We start from the raw sequence: 10,844 nt of genomic DNA, 5'->3' as shown, positions 1-10,844 counted from the left end.
TTTCCAAAAAACAGTGCTGCAACAAATAAACAAATAACCTCATACATGCATCATCTTGCACATGGGAAGGAATACCTGTAGAATAAATACCCAGAAGTGGGTTTGTTAAATCAAAGAGCAAATGCAGTTGTAATTTTGATTGTTAGTATCAAATTGCCCTCTGCAGGAAATATAGTAATTTACATTCCCACTAGCAACGTATGAATGTGCTTGAAGGTAAACTTTTGGATTTTACCAATCCACTAAATGATAAATGATATATATTAATATAGTTTTTACATGGATTTATTTTATTTTGAGAAATTCTGAGCATCTTTCATAAGCTTTAGAAGCCATTTGTATTTCTTTCTTCTATAAGTATCTGTATCTATTTTTGCCAAATTTTAAAAATTATATTGCTTTTTGTTTTATTTAAAGAACCTCTCTCTGTATTAGAGATACAATAATATTCAGTTGTATTATGAACTGAAAATCTTGTTGTGTCTTTTGATATACTACTGGTGGTTTTTTTTGTTGCCATGCAAAAGTTTTTGGTTTTATTTAGTCAGTCTTTTTTTTTTATGGCATCTAGAATCTAAGTCATAGAAAAGCCCCTCCCTATTCAAATCATATAAAGAGATTTATCCAAGTGCTCTTTTAGTAATTGTTTTCATTTTTTAAATATTTAAATATTTTATATATTTGGAGTTTATACCAGTGCACAGTATGAGGTAGAGATATAATTTTATTTTTTTCCAATTAGTTATTCCAATACTGGTTACCAAAAATTCCATGATTTTAGTCTTTAAATATGTGTTTTAAATTTTTGGCTAATTGTAATGGAAGTTTGTTATTTTCTAAGCTATAATTCATAAAAGAAGAGTGGGTTAGGAAGGCACCTAGCGGTTTATACACAGTCCAGTTGAATATGGCAACAAAAGAATTGAATTTGCAATTGAAATTCTGTCTTTGAGTATATAGTAAATACATTGGAATGGCTGTAGAAAGTAACATAAGGAAAATGTTAGGTTATGTTTGGGAAATAGTGTTGTAGCTTTTATTTTTTCTTTTACAGATTTAAGGCAAATGATTAGCAAAGGTTGCACATGAGACTCAAAAAAAAAAAAAAATAACCATTTTCTTTATACGTGAATAAACTATCTAAAGTGGAATTTAAGACAGTCCTGGCTCAATGGCATTTCCAGGCCCAGCCCCAAATCTACTGAATCAAAATATCTAGAACTTGGATCAGGGAATCTATTTTTTTTATAACAAGTTCCCCAGATGACTGTAATGTAGACAGACTTGCAAAAGTCAGTAAACTGGCATTTAGGAACCTATGACTTCTGGCCTGAAAAAGAAAGGACAGAAGCCAAGCTTACCACAAGCTAGAAGGAATGTGAAGGCATAATCTGGTCCAACCCATTGTCTTCATTCTAAATAAAGGATACAAACTTGCCGGCTCTCTACAAAAGTCCTAGTAGTTTATAAATGCCATTAGAAGCTCATTTCAAAGTCGTCAACCCCAAAATCAAGAATTCTTGTCTTTCCTCAAATAATCTGTCTGGTTTTAGTTTGTGTGTATGTGTGTGTGTGTGTTTTACACATTCAGTATTTTTATTTAATTTTCTAGCAGACAATTTACATACCTCCCCACCCCTTCCCTCAAGTTAGCTTGACAATTTTCCATAATAAACTATTTAAAGAGAAGCTTTGGCCAAGAATGAAATGAAAGAGCTAGAGAGAGAGAGAGAGAGAGAGAGAGAGAGAGAGAGGGAGGGAGGGAGGGAGAGAGAGAGAGAGAGAGAGAGAGAGGGAAAAAGAAAAGAAAAAACATTACTGCTGTTTTTAAAAAACCAAAACTTTCATCAATTCTATGCAGAAAAAAAAAAAAAAGAAACCCACACCAAAAATATTTGTGCACTCTATGCCCATGTTTCCTTGGAGCTGACTTCCCTCTCCGTCATGCTTCTGGCAGAACTGTGGTCAGTCACAGTTTGTCATGCTAGAGCCTGGAGGTTTACTCAGCTTCACATTATTCGAAGACCTTGGATAGAAGATTCTAAAGTCTTGAAATCCCGAATTGTCACGTCTCCATCAATCCGCAAAATTTGCGACAACCTTGCTTGTCCACCTCATAGATAGATACTTGAGTGATGCTATTCTGGTGCAGTGTCTTGGAGGTTGTATTGCAGTCCTCAGCTGTGGCCCTCTTGTCCATGTTGCAGGAGCATTCCATGGCTTATATGTGATGCTGGCTGCTCTGTTTTAGGTCTAGTCTGGAAATGCAGTTCAAGCAGCCACAGTCATCATAGTTAAAGAACATAGGGCAGCAGTCTTCTCCAGCAGCTACAGCACCATTCTTGCAGATAAATGATATCCTCAGGAACTCTGTTTTCAGAGTTGACACCTGCACAGTTTTTGAGGCATCAACAACAGATACAGTGCTGTTGTGGCTGACCCAGGTGAAGTGGCTCTCACTGACAGAGAAGCTGACCCCATAGACCCAGCCACCAGTGGCACTGCCACCAAACTGTGACATCAGCTGACCAAAGACACCCTTCTGGCATACTGGCTGGTCACATGATCCTGCTGCCAGCAAAACATTGTTTGAGATGCCAACCCAAGCTGAGTACCATGGAATGGATAGGCTTTTTAGTGCTTGCTTACCCACCAGTCATTCTCAGACTTGGAGTAACAAGCCGGAATGAGTTATTCTCCACTTCCCACAACAAATTTGTTCTCTGGGGTGGACCACTTCACAAAAGTGGCTGCACAGAATTTTTAACTAGGTTGAACTTAAACATATGGAAATGGATGGAGGTGATGGTAGCACATTATTGTGAATATAATTAACAGTGCTGAATTGTGTGTGAATGTGCTTGAAAGGGGAAATTTAGAGTCATGTATGTCACCAGAAGGAAAGCTAGAGGATAAAACATGGAAATGTATGACACAGTGAATCTTGTAGTGGGTGATTGTGATTAACTGTACAAATATAAAACAGTTCTTTCATGAACTAGAGCAAATGTATGACACTATGACAAGGAGTTAATAATATGGTGGTCTATGGGAAAAAAACATACCTATTGCAAATTATGGACTATAGTTAACAGTGATATTTTAATATTCTTTCGTCAACAGTAACAAATGTACCATTATAATAATAGAAGAGGATAAGGGATATGGGATGTTTGGGGTTTTCTTTTTTATGGTTATTATTTTTTTTGGAGTAATGAAAATGTTCTAAAATTGATTGCAGTGATGAATGCACAACTCTGTGATGATACTGTGAGCCACTGATTTTATGCTTTGGTTGGATTGTATGGTGTATGAATATATCTCAATAAAATTGCATTAAAAATACAACTGAAAAAAATAAAAAAGTAAAAAATTTGATAAGCAAAAAATGCAATCCCAGTACTGTTTTTTTTTTAATTAAATTCAGTTTTATTGAAATATATTCACATACCATACAGTCATCCATGGTGTACAATCAACTGTTCACAGTACCATCATCACCCCAATCTATTTTTTTTAGAGTTTTATAAGCTTATATTTTTTTATCTTCATTTTATTGAGATATATTCACATACCACGCAGTCATACAAAACAAATCATACATTTGATTGTTCACAGTACCATTATATAGTTGTACATTCATCACCTAAATCAATCCCTGACACCTTCATTAGCACACACACAAAAATAACAAGAATAATAATTAAAGTGAAAAAGAGCAATTGAAGTAAAAAAGAACACTGGGTACCTTTGTCTGTTTGTTTGTTTGTTTCCTTCCCCTGTTTTTCTACTCATCCATCCATAAACTAGACAAGGTGGAGTGTGGTCCTTATGGCTTTCCCAATCCCACTGTCACTCCTCATAAGCTACATTTTTATACAATTGTCTTCGAGATTCATGGGTTCTGGTTTGTAGTTTGATAGTTTCAGGTATCCACCACCAGCTACCCCAACTCTTCAGAACCTAAAAAGGGTTGTCTAAATTGTGCGTAAGAGTGCCCACCAGAGTGACCTGTCGGCTCCTTTTGGAATCTCTCTGCCACTGAAGCCCATTTCATTTACTTTCACATCCCCCTTTTGGTCAAGAAGACGTTCTCCGTCCCATGATGCCAGGTCCATTCTTCCCCGGGAGTCATATTCCACGTTGCCAGGGAAATTCACTCCCCTGGGTGTCTGATCCCACGTAGGGGGGAGGGCAGTGATCTCACCTTTCAAGTTGGCTTAGCTAGAGAGAGAGGGCCACATCTGAGCAACAAAGAGGCATTCGGGAGGAGGTTCTTAGGCACAATTATAGGGAGGCCTAGCCTCTCCTTTGCAGCAACCATCTTCCCAAGGGTAAAACCTATGGTAGAGGGCCCAACCCATCAAACCACCGGTCCCCTATGTCTGTGGTCCCAGTACTGTTTTAATTTGGATTTTTATTATTATTATTATTATTAGTGAGTCTTATGAGTTGAACTGTGTCTAGCAAAAAAGATGTGTTGAAGTTCTAACCCCTGGAATCTCAGAACATAACCCTTTTTTGGAAATAAGATCATTGCAAACATAATTTGTTAAATGAAGATGAGGTCACACCGGAATGGAGTGGAACCTTAACCCAATATGACTGGTGTCTTTATAAGAAGAGGAGGAGGGATGTAGTAGAGGCAGAGACACACAGGGGGAGTAGAGACTGGAGTGAAACAGCTAGAAGCCATGGAACAACAGTCATTGCTAGCCACGGCCAGAAGCTGGGAAGAGGCAAGGAAGCTTTCTTCCCTAGAGCTGTCAGAGAGAGCATGACCCTGCTGACACCTTGATTTTTTATTTCGAGGCTCCAGAAGTATAAGAGAATAAATTTCTGTTGTTTCCAAAAAAAAAAAAAAAACGGCTGCCCAATTCTCAGGATCACCAGGACTGGCTTCCACACCATCTTTCTGACTCCAGACATAGGTATGGCGTTCTTCCCTGCAAGTGACCATACGGCTGCTCTTGGGAGCCCAGTCAATATCTGTGATGTGCAGGGTCCTCCTTGAGTTCATGAGCTTTACCCACTGGCTCCTGTTCTTCTTGTAGTTGTGGACTTCGTGGTTATTGGGGGTAATGGCAATCTGGGCACAATCTCAGGCACGACAGGTGATTGACTCTAGTAATGTGGAGACATTATTCTCAGTATTATTGAAGGATAGAAAGCTGGAGTTGGGGCCATCTGGATGGGCTAGGAGTGGAGATGTCACAGACTCTGGTCAGTTGACAGGAACAGGCTCCAGCCTGTCTGGCTTTAGTTTGAATCACTTTCTTTTTGTTAAATGCCTACCCCAAGAAAAGAGAAAGGAACTAATAGTCTCTAAGTGTCCATAGTGTGCCAGGCACTCCACAGACTTTAATCTTTTGATTTGGTCTTCCCACAAACCTTGTGAAGTGACTATTATGGTCTCGTATTTACAGTTAAGAAAGCTGAGTCTTGGAGAGATTAGTCCATGGCACTCAGTAACTGCTAGAACAAGTACTCACTGAGAAAATGACTGACTGGCATCTCGCTCAGTGACTCTCCAGACAAACCCCATGATCATTTGAAGATAAAAGTAATGATGCCACTTTTAGTCTTTTAAAATGTAATTTACACTCTATATTAAATATTATGTTGGACCTGCCTGGAAGCCTATGTAAAATAGCACCCCTCCTACATCATCCCTCTCAGTTCTTTATCTGCTTGATGTTTCTGGCCTACACTCCTCGCTACCTGACAGAACACTCGGTTCCTCCCTGTGGATTGCCTGGCTCTGTCACCAGAATGGCCACATCAGGAGGGCAGGGTCTTGGTCTGTCCATTCACCATAGATCCCCAGTGCTTGGGGGTGCTCGGTCAATATTTACTGAATGATTAATGGAATGAATGAATTTGTTCTTACTGGCTGGTTTCCTTTACAACAAACAGCACAGGTTTCAGGTTTTGTTTTGTTTCAAGATCCCAGGCATATAGCTGGTTGTTTGGTTTAATAGCTGGACTAGCATAACCCCCAAACTACAATATTTCCTTGCTCTCTGATCCTTAGAGAAATGAATACCTGCAGAAGGAGCTTTGAAAATCATTATTATAATTACTTAGCCTTCTCCATGCTAATTGGGATCCCTCTACTGCTACTTTTTTTAAAATATATTTTCTTTTTTTCCCATTTAAGTGCAATGTATAAAATCATCGTTTATTGAGGGCACACCATGTGCCAGGGAGTGTAATTTATGCTTTATGAAGTACATCATTAAATCATCCAAAACCTCAGTGAGGTTTCATTACCCACTTTTTGTCAGGAATATTGATGTTCAGAGAGTTTAAGTCACTTATCCAAGGAGGAGGAACTGGGATTCAAACCTAGACTTATATCCATTTAAAGTCCAAGCTTTCCCCCTACATCTTCAGCATGTAAAAGAGACATGAATGACTGATAAGGTCTCCATGACTACTTATGCTACTATTTTCCAAAGACTTGTACAAACTATCTGTTTCATGGTACATGGGTAACAGGAAACATCAAATTTCTTCATTTTTCTAAGTCATGTTAAATATGGTCCATTCCATAACTCACTATGGTCTGTGGAAAATACAAGCTCTGTCATTTTGTGGGATATATCGGTTAGGAAATGCAGCTGCATGTAACTGAGACTTAAAGTGGCTTAAATAAATAGGGGTTATTCCATCAAATGAAAGAAGTCTGGAAGTAAGGAGTCTAGAACAGATGTGGCAGATCTAATTCCCAGGTTCCTTCCAACTTTCTACTCGGCTGTCTTCAGTAATGACTTCCATCCACAAAATTGCCTGATGATCCTAGATTGACAGCTGGAGCACCACTCATGATATCTGAATTCCAGGCAGGCAAGAGGAAGGGTAAAGGAATATGTCCTACTAAAGAATTTTCCCAATGGTCCAACCCACCTACCTCCTCCATCCTCCATGCCAAATGTGGCCATGGTAACCTTTACCATGGCCCCTGCTGACTGGCACTTGGTGCTCAGTCTCCTAGCAACCATGCAGGGCTTGCCAATGAGGTTCTTCCACTTCTAGATGTATTGAAGAAGTGTATCACTGAGATAGAACAGAACGCAAGTCTCAGTCACCCGGTTATCTACCATCATTCCCTCACTCTCAATTTCAGGAAGTCTACCTGTTTCAATCATCTTTTGCAGCATAACAAATAACCCCAAAGCTTAATGGTTTAAAACACAACCAGTTATTTTGCTCATGATTCTTCAGTTTGGAGAGATCTTGGTGACAAAGGCTTATCTTTCTTCCAGATGAACTGGCTGGGAACACTCATTTGGCTGCTTTCAACTTGCAGCTCTACAGGGGCTGGAAACTTCAGGAGGCCTTCTCAGCTTCCTGGACCTCTGAATCCTTTATTCTTTCCTTGGTCTAGCACAAGCTTCTTCCATGGTGGGTGAATCCTACAGGGAATGTTCCAAGAAGGAGTAAAGAGAAGCTGACACTCCTCTAGATAGCTAGACCTGGAAGAGGCATGGCATCACTTCTGCCACATTGGTCAGTGCAAGTCACGTGGCCCGTCCACATTACACGGGAGAGGAAATGGCTTCCACCTCTTGATGGAAGGAGTGATAAAGAACCTGAGACCTTTGCAATCCACCATTCTACACTCTACCCTAGAAGCTGGGCCACTCTCCCCTTTTTATAATACTAGTCTTTTTATACTGCATCCTCTCAGGATAAGTTCATGATAATTTCTTGATGGGCCTAGCCTTGCAAAACAAAGTTCCAGGTCTGAAAGCTGATAACACAATCTTCCTATCTCTCTCTAGGCAAGGGTGCCTGCAATTCTGATCATGAGTTTCTTATAAGAGAGAAATTTCTTTTTCTTTCTTTTTGGAACTAAGAAAACAGCAGCAAGAAATCAAGAAATTCGCTATTTCCGTAACCTACCCTATTTCAGTCACATTCATATTTTTTAATGTTTTAATTTCCTTCTAATTCTTTGCTGTAATTTGATACAGTGTAGACATAGGAAAACAAAACCTAATGATGTTTATTAAGTTTTATTTTGCAAGAGTTTTCAATCTCGTCTTTATTCAAACATGGTCTATCTTATCCCTTAAAAGCAGCAGAAAAATAATTGACTTGGCTTTCACCTTCTTCTTCTTCTCACTTTTTAACAAAGATATATGGGAAGTTGCTAGTATGGTATTCAGCTCAAAGCAGCTAAAGCAAAAAGGGCACTTGCTGGTTCACAAGCTTGGGATTCCATGTGTAGCTGGATACAAATGTTCAAATACTGTCCTCACAACCCTTTGTTTCCATTCCCTTGTCTATCCTCTTACACCGTTGGCTTCATTCCTTCCTGCTGCAGACCAGCTTCCTCCATGTAACTGGAACCATAGTTTTCCTCAAGCTTAACAATTCCCAGGAAACATAACCTCTCTTCCCCATCCTAATAACAATCCCAGGAAGACTTTGATTATCCCATTTAGGTCTCGCTCACCTTTGTGTGAATTACTCTGAGTAGTGCAGTGAACAGAATCTTGGCCCACAAAGAGGTCCACATCCTAATCTCTGTAACCTGTAAATATGTTAGTTTACATGGTAACAAGATAAAAGAGACTTTGCAGGTGCAAATAAATTAAGGATCTTGAGGTGGGGCGATTATCCTGGATTATCTAGGTGTCTCAATGTAATTACAAGGGTCCTTATAAAAGGGACAGAGGAAAAGTCAGAGTCAGAGAGAAAGCAATGTGATGATGGAAGCAAGAGAGTGGAGAGAAGTGCTTCGATGATAGAAGAAGGGAGCACAAGCCAAAGAATACAGATGGCCTCTAGAAGCTGGAAAATGCAAGGAAAGAGATTCCTACCTAGAGCCTTCAGATGGAATTAGCTCTCCTACTGACACCTTGACTTTAGCCCCCAGTGCAATTGATTTTGGATTTTTTGGCCTCCAGAACTGTAAGAGAATACATTTTTTTGCTGCTTTAAACCACTGAATTTGTGGCAATTTGTTGCAGCAGTAATAGGAAATTAATACAAATTGGTGTCCTGATTTGGCTTAGTTTAGTTTACATGATTTACACGATTAAGGAAGGGGGTAGAAGTTGGCTGGGGATGGTGGGAATGATGGTAAATGATTGTTGTTCTAATCAAGACCTCATCAAATCAGGGAGAATTTCCCCAAAGGAAAATTCCTTTGTTACGGAAAAGAAGACATAACACATGAAATTAACAAGCAAACAAGAACAACTCCACAAACAATAGTTACCACAGGCTACTACTACCCAAAAGTAAAAATGCTGCAAATCAGGCAGAAGAAAAGAATTGAGTGAGGCAGGGGAAAGCAAAACTGAAAGCTGAGCCCAAATAATCAAGAACCACAGCAGCAGCAGCAGATGCTTTCCTGCTCTAATATGCTGAAAGGCAGAGAATTATTAAGAATAAAGCACATGTCCTAGAATCAGTAAGACCTAAGCTCAAATCCTCCCCTATGAGCTGACACTCTAATCTTGGTTTTTGACAGTAAAGTGAGAGGACTGGTTCTTCACAAACTCCTCCACAAAGAATCCCTGATATTGTAGAAGAAGTAACTAAATGAACACACTGAGAGTCTGAGAACCTCACATGGGACGATGTGCAAGTCAAAATTTCCCTGAACATTTTAATATTTAAAATTCAGATTATTTGATTTACTGCAAAATAGCATTTTGATGTCCTGACAATTTAATTATTTTCTCCTCTCAAATGTTTGAATTAACTGATGCTCAAGGAAGGTTTACCATTTTTACTCAGTTGCTTCAAATACTCTGATATCTTAATTTACGTGGCATGTATACCCCAGGTTGAGAATTATGGGACTAGCCCATGTCCCTTCTAGATCTCGAGTTCTGTGGTTCTCTGTTTAAGACAATCACCATAGCTCAGCTGCCTCACTGTCTGCCACCTGAGCCCTGAGCTTGGAGGAAAAAGTCAGCAATAGTAAAAATTCAACGGTGGAAAGAGGCTGCTACCAAATTCTCTGCAGAAGACCTTGCAAAGCTACACAAAGGGGCAGGAGAGATCGAAGCTTTAGTGGTTTTAAAACCTGACTCAAATTCTTTGATACTCTTCCCATCAAGAGGTGGATTCTCTGTCCCCTTCTTTGAAATGGGGCAGGACTTTGTGGCTGCGTTGACCAAGAGAGTACAGCAGAAGTGAAGCTGTAGGGCTTCTGAGGTTACGTGAGAAAAGGAAGTACAACTTCCACCTGACTCTCTCCCTCTCGGGAGGCTTGTCCTTAGCACCCAGCTGCCACCATGTGAGGAAGCCCAAGCCACATGGAGAGGTAGCATGCAGGTGTTCTGGCCAACAGCGCTTACCAAGATTCCTGCCCATAGCCAGCATCAACTGCCAAACATCTACGTGCGGAAGCCTTTGAGATGACTCCATATGCAGTCATTTTCTTATTGTCACTGCAAAGAAACCTGTAGCAAGAACTACCTAGCTTAGAACAATCAACCCACAGAACCAAGAGAGGAAATATAAGACATGATTGTTGTTGTTTTACACCACTAAGTGTATGTAGCAATAGATAATTGAACCAGGATTGAATCCCTGGGTAAAGAAAAGCATGGAATATGTAGCTCAGACTGTATAATCTTCAGATGTGTGGGCCCCAGATGCCACACCACACTTCTGGTTTCACTTTCCATGTTGGATTAAAATGTATCTATTTACTTTCCTTTCCTGTTGTCTGGAAGACAGTAGGTTCTTCAAAAATACGTGGGGGAAAGGGATGAGGCAAGGCTAAGGACTGAACCCAAATGATGAGAACAGTAATTGAAAGATCCCACTAAAACCCTTCATAGGTTGAATCTGGTGAATGGCTATAAGTAGTACTC

At 39.7% G+C, this 10,844-nt stretch overlaps 1 pseudogene; it reads right to left on the bottom strand.

Annotated features, from left to right (window-relative positions):
* Nucleotides 1–2,009: 2,009 nt before the first annotated feature.
* On the bottom strand, nt 2,010–6,922 carry LOC119525652 (annotated as a pseudogene).
* Nucleotides 6,923–10,844: the final 3,922 nt, after the last annotated feature.

The sequence above is a fragment of the Choloepus didactylus genome, chromosome 1 (genome assembly GCF_015220235.1).
Source record: "Choloepus didactylus isolate mChoDid1 chromosome 1, mChoDid1.pri, whole genome shotgun sequence".
In the NCBI taxonomy this organism is placed as follows: domain Eukaryota; kingdom Metazoa; phylum Chordata; class Mammalia; order Pilosa; family Megalonychidae; genus Choloepus; species Choloepus didactylus.
Note: the sequence above shows the minus strand (reverse complement) of the source record. Positions and strands in the feature narration are given on the sequence as shown.